Below are 12,120 nucleotides of genomic sequence, written 5' to 3' on the forward strand. Positions count from 1 at the left end.
CCATAATGGTTGGTTGTGATTTTACAAAATTGAGAATTTTGATACCAATTGTGATATAGGGAAGTTCTTTTTTTTAAAAAAAAATAAAAATTGAAGATAAAGTTGATGATAATAATTGAATTATCCAATTAAGTATGGAATTTTTGAGGCTAAAAAAATAAAGATAAAGTCAGCCGTAGAAATTGAACAAATATTTGGTAGATTGTATGGAAATTTTAGTACAGTTGACTGTTAGAATCACGCACTACGCACGACTCTTCATGATCACAAGTACCCTGCAATTTTTTTTTTTATTTTTTGAAAACTGAATGTCTTTAATTCAATGGATACATATGCCTGCAAATTGCAGAATTTATACAGGTTTTAATGCAAATTATACAACGATTCAAAACGTGGATGGATGGCTTCGACTTAATTTCAAATAACTACATAACAAAACTTTGTCAAATTCTAATACAGTTTGGAGTCTAGACCAGATGAATTTCCAACTGAAAAGTGAGATAGAGAGATTTTAGTTATCCAAGGAAACCGACCTGAAACTCACGAGTCATAGTTGGATCAATTGCCAACGAGTGTGAAATGTTCAGAAATAGTGAGAGTTAAAAAGAAACTGATTGTTTGAGCTGGTGTTCAGTTTTGCTGAATTTGGAAGGAATGCAAGAGCTATCACCCTATCAACTACGTAGGTAGTTTTCTCAAACTCAATACTCCTCTATTTGATTTTCACCTCTCAATTATACATCAATTCTCACTTTGATTTTTAAATTATGAATTGGGACACTTTAGTTCTTAAACTTTAGAAAATGTCTCACTTAAGGATAATTGTTAATGAATCCCCAAAATTAACAGAATACTAGTCAAGTGAGGAGCAAAAAAAATTAAACAATAACCAAAAAAAATCCCAAATTAGAGAGAAAAAAAGGGAGTTTAGGAAACAGTTTGAGAATCATAGTATAATTTAGCAACTAAAATGACTCAATTTAAAGCTTAGGGACCAAAGTGGGAATCAATGTATAGTTTAGGGACTAAGATATCCCAATTTAGAGTTTAGGAATCAAAATGTAAATCGAAATGTAGTTGAAGGGTGTAAAATAGAATTAACCCACCAAAATAATGCTACTTTGCTCCCCTCCCCCCAACCCCACATATATATCTAAAGTTATTTATTGTCTCTACATATTTATCTAGTTTATTTATCTAAAGTTATTTCTTTTAAAGTTTCTTGCAATAAACAAATTTCTAGTTTAGTTTCTTTCTTGGGTCTGTCTAATGAATACCCACTAAGCATTTTTTAGACAATATTTAATGGGCACTTGTTAAGGTGGTGATATTTTCAAAATTTTAAAAATATAAATATAAGATAGGATAATAGTTGTTAATGTACATTCACCTCGTAATTTAAGTTAAATTTGTTGTCATTTAGGTGTTTTAACAAATCTCCATTGGCACATGTTCAAGAACCTTTCTTTTATACGCTTCCTAAAACAAACCACCGACTAGTCAATCTCTTATAGTCACTTTCTTTTTTGACAAATTTTATGAACCAAACCAACTTCTAATCTCCATAAAATTAGTATAACATAGCAAAATAAGGAAATTATACCAAGGAAACAAAAGATAAACCAAAGGAAATCTAACTTCTACTGCAATTTGTTTGTATTAAATTGACTTCAATTAACACTCATATATTAGGCAAAAACAACTACTAAAGTCATGACTTCTTCCAAAATCTGTACTTTTAACAATTAACCCTCCCCAAATAACATTCTTGTGTCTTCAAGCATCCATTTTCCCGCAAACTCCATTTTTCCAAGGAAAGTTTTTTGGTTTTTTTTGTTCCACCGAACTCCATTGTTGCAAGGCAAGTTTATTACTCCTATTTTCTTTAAAAATTTTTCTGATATGAAAATCATCAAGAGTCCATAGGCAATCAGATATGTGATGATTTTCGTGCAGAGTCATTGATGACATACTTCGAGAAAGAACTAATTTTATTCAATTATAGATGCATTTAATCAAATGAATGAGTGTCGATCACAATTTCGCATGCCTAGCATTAATAAGGAATAGAATGTTACTTTGTATTTTACTCTTTTTTTTTTCCGAAATGGTAGAAGTTTTTATTTCTACTAATAGAGAAATTACACTATTCGAGCAAAGGCTCAAGTTTTTCTTCACAAAAGTGTACTGAAACACTGAGGATCGAAGAATTCCTCATCAAAATGTAAATGCATTGCCTGCTGACTCAGTTTATGACTGAGACAATTAATGCTATCATTAGCGGACTGAAACTCAAATGAGCATATCGTAAACATTAAGCTAAGATCCGTTATGTCTTGTATGTGGGCTGCTAGTAGCATGTTGCATGTTACTTTGTATTTTACGCACTTTGACTATTTTAAACATTTGATTACTGCTTATGGCTTTATTAATCTTCTTTTATGAATTTGTTGTGCTTTGTTTGTTGTTACAATTTTTCACCATTATATGTTTGATGTTCGCCCCCGTTAAGCTAGAATTCCGTCTATGTTGGCACCTGAGTTGCTACAGCTGACCATCTATATCATTATCATAAAAAAAAGGGAAAAAAGTAATTGTCATAACTTTTTCATACAGATTTTGCAGGATATGGGGCAGGGACGGTCATCAGAATGACCGTCCCTGAACAGTCTCCTCATAATCCCATGCGAAAGAACCACAAACAGCCACGTCGATCAGTTTTGGGAAGGAGCAAAGACGATGTCGCCTAAATCAATAGTGGAAAAAAGAAATTTGTGAACCTAACGAACGCCGTTGGAACTTAACAGCGGTTTCAAATGTTCAAAAATCGAAATGAATTGGAATTGTTTGAAATGAAACCCGGGAAAATCACCAGCCACATCATTTAGTAGTCAAAATATCATTTAATAGTAAGATAAGGGGAGAAATAGTTGTGGAGAGACAAGCTTGCATACATTCAGGGGATTATAGGTTTGAGAAGGAGATCTCAAAGGCACAAAGTATGGGAGGGATGAAGACGCATAGTGTCGCTAGTGTGTTAAGCAGGTGTTTACAGAGCAAAACAAGGAAGTAGAAGTAAAAGATCTACATCATCCAATGACACTGCATATGCAGAGTGAATTGGAATAGAGAAGAAACTAAATACAGTACTTAGTCATCCCTATTATCCCTGGTGAAGCGTACAGTAGTGATTAAGGGTAGTAGCATGGTTGGCGGACACTAAGTCGGAGACCAACAAAGGTAATACATTCAATTATTTCATAGGAAATGTGTAAGAATTAGGCATTCTACCCATGAACTATAAATGTGTAAAAAGTAGGCAACATGAGCGTATAATATATTGATTTGAAATAGATGTCATGGTTGTTGACGGCGTGAGTATTGTATGTGAGTAATGGTCACATAGTGTCACGATTGTGCACAATAAGTTTCCAATAATGTACATGTTGTTAGATGACAATTACTGTGCATAGTCATGAGTGTACACATTGTGAGTCAAGCATTGTAGTCAGTTAACTCGTTAGTACAACGTAAGCAAAGTCCTCACCTTTTAAAACCCGGTTGCATAGTATACATATATCTTGGCTAAAAGAGGTTGAGTTGGGTGGCTTGCATAGCAAAAACTATTAGGATAGTTGATAAGTACATGTCTATCAAAATTTACAACTGCATGGCGAGAAATTTACATAACTTAGCTGTTTCTTTGAATTTGCAATTGGGTGTTGGTTCATAGGTAATGTTGTCTATATGGCACATAATACGATAATAAAGTTGCTATACAGATGGTTAGTAATTATGTTGACTTCATGGCAGGGTGTATGTGTTGAAATAGGCAAAACGTGTACATAATTAATGACTTATGTGCAATCTTTTTGTTGATGGAATGAGTAAGTACAATGGTTCACATTGTGATGACTGATGTACACATGGTAATTGACAGAAAATGCAGTTGTTGATAGCAACAAGTTGATAGAGGATGGGATTCCTAAAATAGGAATAGCGTTTGATGCAGAAGATGAGGCTTATAAATTTTACAATACATATGGTTTTGTCATGGGTTTCAGCATCCAAAAAGACTACTTGAACGAGGACTAGGATGGCTTGACAACATCAAGAAGGTACACTTGTTGCAAGGTATCCATTAACACTTATGTATGCTTACATGGTCATAAATTTATAGAAGTTAGCCTATTGTTTAAATTTGCAATTAATTGTTGGCACTTACATACTATCACGTGCATACACATAATGTAAAAATGAATTTACTATATAATTGTTCGCCGGTTATATAGAATCCATATAGGCATACAAAATGGGATCTAATATGTTATACCCTGCATGTAATTGTTGATACATTATATTTTGTTCAATTTATTTTGCAGCATACCAAGGATAAAGACAGCTTCTTTTCACAAATCAATGGATATCAATCAAAGGTGGTAGAGCAAAGAAGCTAAATTGGATAATTAGATAGTTTTTTTATTTCATCAAACTCATAACACTCATTAGAATATATTTACACTTAGTTCTTAGTGCATTACCACATGTTCAATCTATTTTATAATGTACTAGGGGAAAGAAAAGTTAAATTGCTAATTTTAGATTTTGTGTATCGATATTGCTAATAAGCAGTTATTTGTCCACATGCATATTGCAATTAGTTATCGCAGCCACATGCATAGTGCAATGGTATGCATACATTTGGAGTGATTATTGGTGCTTTAATCCACTTGTGCATCTCCTTGCAGGCTGCAGTGGATGTGTAATTTTATTTGTATGACTAATACTAATTTGTCTATAAGCAAATTACATGGGATGATATATGAGGTACAATCAGTTTACAAAAATGTACAACATATTAGATGTTAGTTACTTGACTGTGTATATATATGAAAGATAGTGCAATGGTACGCATAACTTTGGAATGGTTATTGGCCATTTGATCAACTTGTGCATCTCCCTACAATTGATGCATAATTTTACTTGTATGAGTAATACTAGTTTGTCTATGAGCATCTTACACGGGGATCTATAAGGTACAATCAGTTTATAAAAATGTGCATTATGTTAGATGTTTGTTACTTGACTATGTATATCTGTAAGAGGGAGATTAGATATAGTGCAATAAAAAGTAGCCACATGAGTTGGAATGTATTTTAGAAACTTTGGTATAATTGATATTAGCATTTTTTTTTTGTGGAGTGTACACATTGTTAGTGGATACAGAGTAGTGCTATATGTTATGTTTGCTTACATGGTCATAAATTTACAAAAAGTTAGTTTATTGTTTAAATTTGTAATTGTTGTTAGCTCTTACACACTGTCACGTACATACACATAATGTAAGAATGAATTTACCATATAGTTGTTTGCTGGTTACATAGAGCTCATATAGGCGTACAAATTGGGGTTTGATTAGCTATACCGTGTATGTAATTGTTAACACATTATATTTTTTTACCTTATTTTGCAGCATGTAAAGGACAAAAATAGCTTCTTTTGACAAATCAATGGATTTCAATCAATGCTGGTGGAGCAAAGAAATTATATTGGATAATTAGATTGTTTCATTGTGCTAGACTCATAACACTTGCTAGAATGTACCTACATTTAGTTCTTAATGCATTATCACATGTGCAATCTATTTTACAATGTACTAGAGGAAAAAAAGTTAAATTGCTAATTTTATATTCTATTTATCAGTATTGTACATCTAGTTAGTATTTAAGTAGTATTTGTTGTTAATTTTTTTAATGTTACCTCGATTTGTTTTACAATATATCCAAAGTAGTAACTTAGATTTTATCAATTGGTAAAAAAAATTTAATTTCTATTGCTAATTAGTAACATCCCGATGTTGTACCCCATGTTAGTATCTATTAACTTTTTGTTGCTATTATCTTACAAACTGTTTAGTCCATTTTATGATATATTTAAGAAAATAAAAATTTTTGTTTTACAAATTGGTGAAAACTAGTTACATTTGGTTATTTATAAGTTACATACATGTTGATTAAACACAAATTTAACTAGTCATATACCACTATTATGGAAATAGTAGCTTTAGGTAAAATTTTAGTTGTCAATATATTATAATCTCAAAAAGTAGTAATTGTCCATCAGCAAATTTGTAACACCCAATCATAGTATACGTCATTCGTTTTCGTTTTTTATCAAACCCCAAACTAAAAACCTTAAAAACATGGTTGGAATGTCAATTTTGGGCTACTTCTATCATTTAATTGATCTTTGAACAAATATCCTTAAGTTTATTAGCTATGATGCATATAAAAATAAACCAAATGAACACTCTAGTTATAACAATATGTACAATTCTAATAGATATATACAATACTTCAAACAAATCTACAAATTGAACAAAAATCTACGATGATTACAATGATATCTACAAGGATTCTTACCTATCACTACATAACATTTTGCATAAATCGAAATTGAAAATTTACAAATGTTGTGCTAACAAAAATCTATAAAAAGAAATTAAAAGAGTTATACAATGCTGTTAACTGATTTTCACTTACTCCATTTCTTCTTCTCAAGTTGATTTCTTCTTTTTTTTTTCTAATTATAAATGGCGGGATTGGTTCTACAAGCTCAATAGTTCCCACTTTTTTATATTTCTTCCTTTTCATTTGGATTCTTCTTTATCCTTTTCCATGTTATCTTACCACCGCTCATGCAAATTGTAAAGGCTATTTACTTTGTTCAATACATATCAGTTTGGCTATTAGTGATAGATAACTAGTTAAATTTTTATTCAATCAGCATGTATGTAACTTATAAGTAACCAAATGTAACTAGTTTTCACCAATTTGTGAAATAAAAATCTTTAGTTCCTTAAACATATTGTAAAATAGGCTAAACAGTTTGTAAGACATTATCAATGGAAAATCAATAAATACCAACATTGGGTACAACATCGGTATGTTACTAATTACCAATAGAATATAATTTTTTTTTACCAATTGATAGAATAGAAATTATTGTTTTGGATATATTGTAAAACAGATTGAGCTAACACTAAAAAATTAGCAATAAATAGTACTTAAATACTAACTAATGTACAATACTAATACACAGAATCTGAAATTAGCAATTTAACTTTTTTTTCCTCTTGGACATTGTAAAATAGAATGAACATGTGGTAATACATTAAGAACTAAATGTAAGTACATTCTAACGAGTGTTATGAGTTTGGCACAATGAAACTATCTAATTATACAATATAATGCCTTTGCTCCACTAGCATTGATTGATATCCATTGATTTGTCAAAAGACGCTATCTTTGCCCATGACATGCTGCAAAATAAGGTGAATACGATATAATGTGTTAATAATTATATACAAGGTATAGCTAATCAAACCCCAATTTGTATGCCTATATGAATTCTATGTAACCAATGAATAACTATATTAAATTCATTCTTACATTATGTGTATGCATGTGACAGTGTGTAAGGGCTAACAACCAATTACAAATTTAAATGACTAACTTTTGTAAATTTATGACCATATAACCGTACATAACATATAGCACTACTCCATACTCACTAACAACGTGTACACTCTACGGAGAAATTTTAATATCAACTATACCAAAATTTGTAGAATACATTCCAATTCACGTAACTACTTTTTTTTGCGTTATATCTAATCTCTCTTTTACATATATACATAGTCAAGTAACTAACACCTAACATGATGTACATTTTTGTAAACTAATTGTACCTCATAGATCACCCTATGTAAGATACTCACAGACAAACAAAGACTACTCATACAATTAAAATTACACATCTACTATAGGTAGATGCACAAATTGATCAAAGGGCTAAATAACTGTTCCAAATTTGTGTACAATTGCACTGCCTTTTATAAATATACGCAATCAAACAACTAACATCTAACATAATGTACATTTTCGTAAACTGATTGTACCTCATAAATCACCCAGTGTAAGGTGCTTATAGGCAAATTAGTATTATTCATATAGATAAAATTACACATCCACTGCAACCTGCAAGGGGATGCACAAGCGGGTCAAAGCATCAATAACCATTCCAAATGTATGCATACTATTGCACCATGCATATTGCTGTGATGACTAATTGCAATATGCATGTGAACAAATAACTGCATGTTTAACAATTTCTGTGCATCGTATTGATGAATAAAATATTGTACATTCTGATAAATATGGTGTACATCACACACCTTATCTAGGCCAATAACTATTTCAAAGTTATACATATCATTGCAGTACCTTTCACAGATATACACACAGTCAAGTAACTAATACCTAACATAATGTATATTTTTATAAATTGATTGTACCTCATAGATCACCCCGTATAAGGTGCTTATAAGCAAATTAGTATTACTCATACAAGTAATATTACACATCTACTGCTGCTTGTAAGGAGATGCCCAAGTTGGTCAAAGCACCAATAACCTTTCCAAAGGTATGCATACCATTGCACTATCTTTTATAGATATACACATTCAAGTAACTAATACCTAAGATGATGTACATTTTTGTAAACTAATTGTATTTATACATCACACAGTGTGGCGGTCCCACTTCTCCCTAAGGCGAACCAAAGGGTTGGCCGGTCGCCTGCCTAGCTCTCGCTAGGACTCACGCACTCTAGTAACTAATTTCACCAAATATAAATTGAAAATAAACCTTACTTCTCGAGCAAGTCACGTACTTAAATAATTCATACAATTCAACTTATACAGCCCAAAACACAATTCCAAGTACCAACGAAAACGTCGAGCTTAGTATACTTAAATTCAACTTCATTTACAATTTAAAGTTCCTAATCCAGAGCACAGAAGCACCACAGGATTCACATTTTCCCAAAAACACAAAAATCATCCAAAAGATACTAACGTTTCCAAAAGTACAATTACAAAAGTGGGCATTCAAAATATAACATTTCTGTTCTAGTTCTCCAAGACTTCATGCATTTCAGAACCTGTCAAAGAAAACAATTTGGAAGGGATGAGCCAATAGCTCAGTGGTGCCTCGAAACATGCAATTCACATAAGGCAATTTAACAAGTACAAATAGACAAGTAAACACTTAACAATTTAAGAAAGCGAAATAACATGACAAGAAAAGGATACGGGGCTCTCAGGAGCCAAAGTCCACGCACTTGATCAGAAAATTTATAGTAGTTGACACTCCGTCAACTTTCACTACCTAAACTCCATGTAGACATTTTCCCTAATCTACACATCTCCTACCAACGTCTTCCCCCTTATTTTCGGGCCCGACTCCAACACGAATATTGCAAGCACTTTTACCAAGACGGCAGAGAGGTACCTCCCACTCTAATAGAGCGTGGTACGTGCATCCGTTTGGTTTATTTAGTCGACGAGACCACGCTCCAATCGACATTGCAACACTTGTACTTGTGGCATTTCACGCAATCACATAGCATATAACATTTCATGATATCTCTAGCAAGTACTTTTAACAAGTAGTTCAACTAGCAGTTAAACACGATTCATGCAAGAGACACTCACCTCAAGTGAAGTGTCTAGAATTCCAAACTTTGATCGAGATTGTGCTCTTCACCAACTCCTAAAATCATACAAATAATTCACATAAATTTCCACTTTTGAGTTGGCGAATTTAACTCGAGTCAACTAGCATTTAATTTCACTCAAAAATCCCAAACTAGTATTAATCGTTTTCTCAAAGTGAAATCCACAAATCGAGTGAAATTAAATTTTGAGGTTTCTTTAAAACCCAAAAACTTGCTAAATTCGTCAAATATTCCAACATCCAAGTTCTAGAATCATATAAGCCATTTAACACCAATTTGGTGTCACAAGTTGAGAAAAATCACATCTAAACCATTTAGAGGAATTTTCCCCTCAAATTTTTCCCAAACATATCTTGGGAAATTCCTTTAAGAGGCAATCATATAAACCAAGTAAAACTAGTCGTTAGAATTTCTATAAAATAGAAACTCCTTAAGTTTGCCAAATTCCACGACCAACTTAGTCCAATGATTTTCATGAAGGCAAAAACTTGAGTTTTTAGGAAAATTTCCAGATTTGACAAATTCCTCAAAATAGGGCATTTGGTCTAATAAAATTCAAGGTTATCAACTCAAAGTGGACCTAGTAACAACGGTTAATGCTAGAAAACATTTTCGGGACAACTTTGGTCCACATTTACCCACAATGAAATCCAAACATCAAACCATTTCTAATTTCAAACAAAAATTCTGTTTTGGTATCTTCTTGAAGAATAAGATTTTGGTCCACTTTTTGGACGTAACCTCTACTAGATTTTTGTCCCAAATTGAGCTATACAAACCCCTTAATTAATACACAAATCATTTGAGCCCAAGTTATCGTGAAAACAGTTCACAATTATCATTCAAAGCTGGAAAAATTTCAGGTGCATTCGGTAGCAAGTAGTCCATTTCCCCTTCAATTTATCCAAAATTTTTCAACTACCCAAAAGCTACATTTTCACCCAAACAATACTACCCATATAGGTTAACATGTATACAGCCCAAGTAGTTCACAAATTTGTCAAAATTGACCCCCAAAATTCGACTAAAATCTGGAAAATTTCCAGAATTTTTTGGACAGCATATACCTTCCTTTTCCTTCAATTCCTCAACATCATTTCAACTACGAAAGTGGTTCATTTTCCCTCAAATGACCATAGACATTCAGCTTAACATTTACACAATCCATGAAGCTCAATTTCTTGTCAAGAATCAGATCAAAAACTTGAACACAAACTGGGAAAATTTGGACAGTTTGGTTCAACAGCAGAGCAGTTTTCGTATTTTTGGTCACATCTCATTCAATTCAACTTAGATTTGAGCATGGTTGGTAGCGTTGGAAACTACACTCATAGGGATACAATTTTTCAGAAGAAATCGTTTTAAAATTCTACTCATAACTAGCTCGAAATCTGGCAACAAAACGCAGCTCATATCCTGGCTTCCAGTGAACCAGTGGAGCAGGACAGGTGACTTTAAAAGACTGCCACGGTTCACTCAGGTGGAACCAGGACGTGAATTTTACACCTTTGGAAAGCTTGAAGAGTCTAGTTTCTAATGGCGCTAACGGCACTCAATTTCGATGTCGGAGGGCAGAGTTATGATCGAAACAAAATGGCTGCCTGAGCCATACGGGAAAAATTTCCAGATTTTGCTGGTTTTGGAATTCATCACCTTTGGTCAACCAAACCTCAATATCTTTCAATGAAACTTTACACACAACTCCAACAACACATAAACATCAAATAAAAGCCGTTAAAACCTCAGAATTTAGCATCAAAAAGGTCGGTCTTGGCAGGGGCAGAATCGGAACTTTTTGCTTCAAGAGCTCAATGAAGTTTCTAGCAATAATGCACATTTAATCTACTTCCTTAAGCACTAATTCAACAATAAAACCGTCATCAAACATCATCACAGCCATCAACTCAAAGTGGGAGTTCATAGAGCCCACATTTAACAATTTTCAACAATAATAAGCTACCCATAAGCATAATCAAGCTCTTAAGTGTGAGTTGGCCTTCATTGAACAAGAATTGAAGAGTGGATCATGGTTACCTTACTTGTGTGCTAAAAGGTCAGATTTTGGTGTCCCAAAAGCCCCAAGAAAATCCGTGTATGTGCAGCTCCTTCTTTGTCCAAGTGATTGTCCAAATTGTCTTGAGCTTGTGTGGTGAATTTGGTGTGAATCGGAGCAAGAAAATGGTGGAGGAAAAATTGTGAAATTTGGAGTGTGAGAGAGAGTAGAGACCGGCGGTTATGGTGAGGGGAAAGGGAGGGAAAAATCTGAAATGGAGAGCTTCCTTGAGAAGCTTGAGTGTGGTACAACTTTTGTGCTCCCAAGTCAACCGTGAACAGTGTATCGCGCGTGTGACGACCCCACCTCCCCCTAAGGCGTACCAAAGGGTTCGGCGGACCGCCTGCCCAGCTCTCGCCAGGACTCACTCACTATCTCAATCGAGTCACGTACACACATTCATGAACCATAAATAACATTCCCAATTCAAGCTTATAATTTACATTAATAGAAATCGAAGTACGAAGTCTCAATACACCAAACTAGAT

General features: G+C 33.3%; 1 long non-coding RNA gene across 1 annotated transcript; it reads right to left on the reverse strand.

Annotated features, from left to right (window-relative positions):
• Window positions 1-8,783: 8,783 nt before the first annotated feature.
• LOC140010949 (uncharacterized) lies at window positions 8,784-11,672 on the reverse strand. The gene is made up of 3 exons (XR_011818149.1): window positions 11,614-11,672; window positions 9,557-9,614; window positions 8,784-9,003 (listed from the first exon to the last, which is right to left on the reverse strand). It is a non-coding gene; the product is annotated as an uncharacterized lncRNA (long non-coding RNA).
• Between the last annotated feature and the right edge of the window lie 448 nt (window positions 11,673-12,120).

Source organism: Coffea arabica, chromosome 7e, assembly GCF_036785885.1.
Source record: "Coffea arabica cultivar ET-39 chromosome 7e, Coffea Arabica ET-39 HiFi, whole genome shotgun sequence".
Classification (NCBI taxonomy): domain Eukaryota; kingdom Viridiplantae; phylum Streptophyta; class Magnoliopsida; order Gentianales; family Rubiaceae; genus Coffea; species Coffea arabica.